This window comes from Hipposideros armiger, unplaced genomic scaffold, assembly GCF_001890085.2.
Source record: "Hipposideros armiger isolate ML-2016 unplaced genomic scaffold, ASM189008v1 scaffold_126, whole genome shotgun sequence".
In the NCBI taxonomy this organism is placed as follows: domain Eukaryota; kingdom Metazoa; phylum Chordata; class Mammalia; order Chiroptera; family Hipposideridae; genus Hipposideros; species Hipposideros armiger.
Window position 1 is genome coordinate 3,737,888 of NW_017731476.1, and position 6,200 is coordinate 3,744,087.

Sequence of the window (6,200 nt, forward strand, 5' to 3'; positions counted from 1 at the left end):
CTCCAAGGGTCCAAGTTTGATCTCTTCATCCAGAGGGGCTTCCAGGGGTTATGCCCCCCTGCTGCACCAGTCGTGTCACCAAATGGGGCCCAAGAGACTGCATCCCACAATACTTGGCAATGCTTTATCACTGGACCATTAAAGGCCTTTTAAAAATATAGCCTCTTAGAAGCAGCTGAAGGTATATTTGAACACTATTTGCATGGCTTCCTCTGCAAACTTCCTGAACCCCAGTTCAGGGATGCTTTCCGGTAAGTAAGTCCCGAGGATTGTCTGTGGCTGCCCTAAGGGCTCCATGAGCCTTCTCAGAGATCCAGCCCAGGGAGGGCAATTGCTACTTAGTCATGATTTCTATATCATGAGATCTTTGTGTGTGCATACAAAATAGTCCCTTTCTTTGAATTTCTTCTTCCAAATTTAGCTAAACTAAAAGTATTCTCTATTATTCTTGATTATTTATTATTAGCTTTTGATAAAAATTAGCCAAAGTTTTATAGAATTGCATAATGAATTATCATTTATTTTTCTAGAAATGTTTAAAAGTTTATTTTAAAAACAAAATTCAATATAGTTTAGTTTATTCAATAATTCGTTTAAATGGACTGCATTCCTTTCAGGCTTCAGAAAATCAGTTTTTCAAAAATAATTTTTAATACAAGAGTAAGTTTATATTTTATTAAATTTTCAATTTTAATTATTGAATTAAAATTAGCATTTAAATTTTCCTATTTTTATAAGCTGTATGCTTAATTTTTTAGTTTTTCAGGGCAACTTGTTTTAGAACATTTTAGAATATTTCTGAAGGCCTTCATGTTTTTTTTATCCATTTCCTGAAGCCATGAAGCCTGTATAGTCTCCTTAAGGATTTTATATTTAATAGATTGTTTTTGTAACTTTTTATTTTGAAATCATTTTAGATTTACAGAGGAGTTGCAAGGATGGCACAGAGTTCCCATATACTTTTCCCCCAGCTTTCCCCAGTGTTAATATCATATGTTTATCAAAACAAAGTAATTAACATTGCAATAATGCTATTAACTTAAACTACAGTCTTTTTTTTTCTCTGAGTTTTTCTATAGTCCTTTTTCTGTTTCAGGAATAGATTTCATTTTTACAGATATTTACTTTCCCACATGTTTATTAAACTTAGAATGTCATCAAATTCACAAGACTAATACTGGTCAAAAACAAAAAGTCACTGATTAGGCAGTTCAGTGACTGTCTCAATCATGTAGCCATATAGCTTGAGTGTTCTCATCTTCAGCCTAAATGTCTTGTTTGCACAGAGAAGTTACCAAATGGAGCAGTGGTACCAAGCATACCTCATGATGCTTCCCCCAGCAACACCTAAATTAGGCAGAAAAAGGTGCTGGCCGAGTGGCTCATTGGTTAAGAGCTCGCTTGGGAGTGCAAACTCTGAGTGGCAGGGCCGCCAGTTCAGATCCCACATGGGCCAGTGACGCTGCGCCCTCTACAGCTAAGATGGTGAACAACAGCTCAACCTGGAGCTGGGCTGCTATGAGTCACCGGCAACGGTGTAGGCTGCAGTGGGCTGCTGTAAGCTACCGTGAGTGGCCGGCAGCCAGCGTGAGCGGCCGGCAGCTGGTGTGAGCTGCTGTGAGCCATCATAAGTGGCCATCCAATGGCCGGTGACCGGTCTGCCTCAGCTGGAGTGAGCGCAATGATCACAATACCAACATGGGCCAGTGAAGCAGTGTCCTCCACAACTAGACTGAAGAACAAAACGACAGCAACTTGTCTGTTCCCCTTCCCTGATTCCCCAATGCTGTTCCCTCCCCCAATTCCCCAATAAAAGCTTAAAAAAATTAGGCAGAAAAAAAAGCATAGAGATTTTTAAAAATAAGCTGCTGTAAAAAAAAAAAATGACCTTCATTATATTAGTGTCAAATTGTACCTAACTGAAGTTAGGTACAGCGGCCTATGATTTGTTGTCAGAGATGAAATGCCTTACACACTTGCAGACATGCTCATTCTACCCAACCATGTAGAATTTGTCAATACTGCTCTTGGGACTGAGGAAGCAATGTCAGTGGACACACTGACTCTGTGACATGACAGCGACACACCAACCAACAAAACCCTCACTTCTGATTGCTGAGTCCACAGGTATATTATTATCTGGCTGCTTGGTTAGTTTCACAAGTGAGAAAGCCATTTTATTGGCAAGAGGTGACCCAGCCACAGGGAGCACACAGGTCTGATCTGGTCCAGCGAGGCTATTGACAGTTAAGCTCATGGAGTCCAAGCAGTCCAGGCCCGTTTTTATCTTCATGGTGACAAATAGGAGCAGACCCCTGCTCTATTTCATACTGAATGGCATTGACTGGCGAAGGACACATTTTGTCAAAAGCTTACAAGCTAAAGACTAAAAAGAGTTGTGTGAATAATTTACCTTTCCATTCCAGTGTAGGCTGAAAAACCAATAACTGGACTGACACCTTGGAACACCTGAATGTGATAAAAATAAAAACTGTGAGGACTGTAAACATAAACTAATGTGTAGTGAGTGAATGTGTGGCTTTGCAGCAAAATCCAACTTTGGAAAAGTGAAAATAGTGATATAGTAATATGTTTGGTCAGTATTAATTTGAATCCTAAACAAAGTTCACGAGAAAAAATACAACAACATCGCCACCAGATTTTTTTTTTAAAGATTTTATTGGGGAATTGGGAGAGGGGAACAGACAAGTTACTGTCTTTTTTTTTTTTCAGATTTTTTAAATTGGGGAATTGGGGGGAAGAGAACAGCGTTGGGGAATCGGGGAAGGGGAACAGACAGGTAGACAAATTGTTGTTTTTGTTCTTCAGCTTTGTTGTGGAGGACATTGCTTCACTGGCCCATGTTGGTATTATCATTGCGCTCTTCTCGGGTGAGGCAATTGGTCGTCGGTCATTGGTCGGCCGCTCACAGCGGCTCCCGGCAGCTCACGCGGGCTGCCGGCCACTCACGTAGCTCACAGCAGCCCACTGCAGCCCCGCTGCAGCCTACGCCGTCACTGGCAACTCACAGCAGCCCAGTTCCAGGTCAAACTGCTGTTCACCATCTTAGCTGTAGAGGGCAGTGTCACTGGCCCTCATGTGGGATCCCAACCGGGGCCCTGCTGCTCAGAGCTGGCGTCCGAAGCCAGCTCTTAACCAATGCGCCACTCGGCCAGCCCGCTGCCAGATATTTGATACAAAAATGTTTCAATGTGATGGGGTGTCCTGGGCACCCCATCTTCAAGACTGGCAACATCCATGGAGGAGAAGGAAACACCAGACTGAAGGAGCATTGCTGCCTTGAGGAAGAATTTAAAAGATTGCGTTAGCCAATGGAACAGTGAGGAAAGTTTCCCTCCATTAGAGACAGACACTGCTCCATTTGCTGCCACAGCCAGTGTGAACCAAGTCCTTCCCGGATTTTGTTTTGTCTTCTCTTGTTCATAGCACTTGTCGCGCTCCATAAATAAGAATTGAAAGGAGTGGCCACCAGGAATCCAGATTCAAATTTCTCAAGAATTGTTCGGATCCCTGTCACATGGAAAACCAGTATCAAATAGTCATGCTTAGGCCGGACGAATGGCGCGTTGGTTAAGAACTGGCTTGGGATGCCAGAGGGCCCCGGTTTGGATCCCACAGAGGGCAGTGACACTGCCCTCCGCAGCTAAGATGCTGAACAACAGCTCAACCTGGAGCTGGGCTGCCATGAGTTGCCAGGGATGGCTAGACTGCAGCCCCTGCTGCAGTGGGTTGCCATGGGCTACCGTGTGTAGCCGGCAGCCAGCGTGAGCGGCCAGCAGCCGCAGTGAGCAGCCAGCCGTCCAGAGGCCGGCGACTGATCTGCCTCGCCCGGGAAGAGTGCAGTGATGGTGCCAGCTTGGGCCAGTGAAGCAACGTCCTCCACAACTAGACTGAAGAACAAAACGACAGCAACTTGTCTGTTCCCCTCCCCCAATTCCCCAATGAAATCTTAAAAAAAAAAAAAAAAAGCCATGCTCATCAAAATGAGAATATTGTATCTGGAAGTTTCTAAGTCAATATTAATGTCTTTTCTAATACTTGGCATCTTAATTGGGTGTACCTATATAATATAAAGGAAAACACCTTTTTTCTCCTCCTGCCTGGCTCCTGCCAGCTCCTTCCCTTCCTGTAGCTGCCGTGGGAGCTTTGCCCGCCTCTGCTGTGAAACAGCTGCTTCTCTTGCTCTTTCCTTCCATTCCTCTTCCCCACACTGTCTCACAGTGTGGACACGCCACACTTTCCTTCCCCTCTCTTCCTTTGATGCTGCCTTGAAGTCATGAAGTCATGTGCTCCCTGTCAGCACCCCTGCTGCTGCCCTGGCGGGTCGGGACCTGGCCTTGGTTTGAGAAGTCCTGGTCCGGTAGTAGTAGATGAATGGAGGCTTGGTGCCAGCTGGTTTTCAGTTCCTCCTCTGAACCAAGAGTCTGTCTCTGGGCCTTTACAGGGACCATTTCCCACCCTTCAGTCGTCTGTAGTGCCCTGCCCCAGGACACTTTTTTTGAGGCCCCAGGAAGCAATGCTGTTTGCCAAAACTGGCAAACAGCATTGCCTCCATCCCCATGGAGGGATGACAGTCTCCCCATCCCTCCTCTGCAGACTGTCAGCCCCTGAGAGCAGGAGCCTGCCTCCATGTGGTCCTGCCTGTGCCACTCTGGTGTTGTCCGGGACCTTCTGAGAGAGACGGGCGTGCATTTCTGGAGCCTGTGGTTGGGGGATGCCACCATTCCCTGCAGTAACAGCTTCATACCATAAGCGTGCTTAGAATCATCTTGTGATTGACATTAAGACACTGTGACACAGGCCAGAATTGTCCCTGGTTGAGGAGTGCCCTGGCCCGGGGAGGCAGGGGTGCAGAGCTGTATCGCTGATGTTTCAGAAGCCTGTCTGCCTCAGGCCGACAGGTTGGTGTGGGTGGCCACAGTGTCTGCTGGGAGCTCGACCAGGTGGGGCCACCCTCTCCTCTCCTGCTCCCACCAACACCTCACATGGAATGCTTTTCGGGCCCAGTCCATGGTAATTGTGTCCCAACTGGTATCCCCATCTCTAGCCAGCCATGGAAGTGCATTATTTTATTGTCTTTTTTAAGATTAACTTTAACCATTTTAAAGGGAATGATTCAATAGCATTTAGTGCATTTGCATTGGCCTCCAATCACCACCTCTAGTTTCACATTTTCATGCCCCGAAAGGAACCCCTTGCCCACTAAGCACTTGTTACCCCACTCCTTGTCTTATGGTTTTTGAAAAGGTAAAGTGTGCACCTAGTAAAAAAATCAATGCATATGGGAATACCCACAGTGGGAAGTCTCCTCCCCTGCTGGGTCCCCAGGGAACACCATCATTCAGGTACTGGACCTGTGCACTTGTCACTTAACTGTCTCTCAGAGATCTTTCACTTGTTTCCGTTTCATAAACAGCTGCCCAGTGTTCTGTGAATGGGATGGTCTGTAATTTATATACAAACTGGACCGTGTCTCTCCTCTGCTCAAAACCCTCTTCCTCTTTTAAGAATTTATTCAGAGATCACTGCCCTGGAGGCTGCCCAAGCCGCCCCAGCCCCTCTCTCCTTTGTATCCCATCTCTGTCTAGTAACTGCTTTTCCGGTTTAGCATCTGGACATCATTGTCCAGCTTCCCTGACTGTGAGCTCATGGAGAGTAGGAGCTCTTTTCCTCAGTTTTGTATTCCCAGAGCCTAGCTCGGTGTCTGCACACAGTGGAGGCTCACTAAATGTCAGATGAGTGGCTTAGGGTGGAAGACAGACAGGGCCCAGAGGTTGTGAACCTTGACTAGTAGAGGTCAGGAGGTCGTGCTGGCCTCCAGGGTGCTGAACCCAGACCAGACAGAAGGGTCCTGGGCTGACAGTGCCTCTTGTAGCACCCTATCTGAGAACCTGCTGCTTGTGCCGGGCTGGGTGCCAGGCCTGGGTTTACTGTAAATGGGCAGGATCCTTCCCTCCCTCCTTCTCTTCCTCCCTCCCTCCCTCTCTCCTAGGGAGAGAGCTGCACACTGCCCCCTGGTGGTCAGGGCACCCTCTACCAGTGACAGCGGTGGGTGTCAGGTCCTGCTTGTACCATGCTGTATTTGCCTATAGACATTTTTTATAAAAATATAACTTGTATCATTTTATAAACCCTATTTTGTAAATTATACCCAAAAAATCGCCTTTATTCACCCCCCC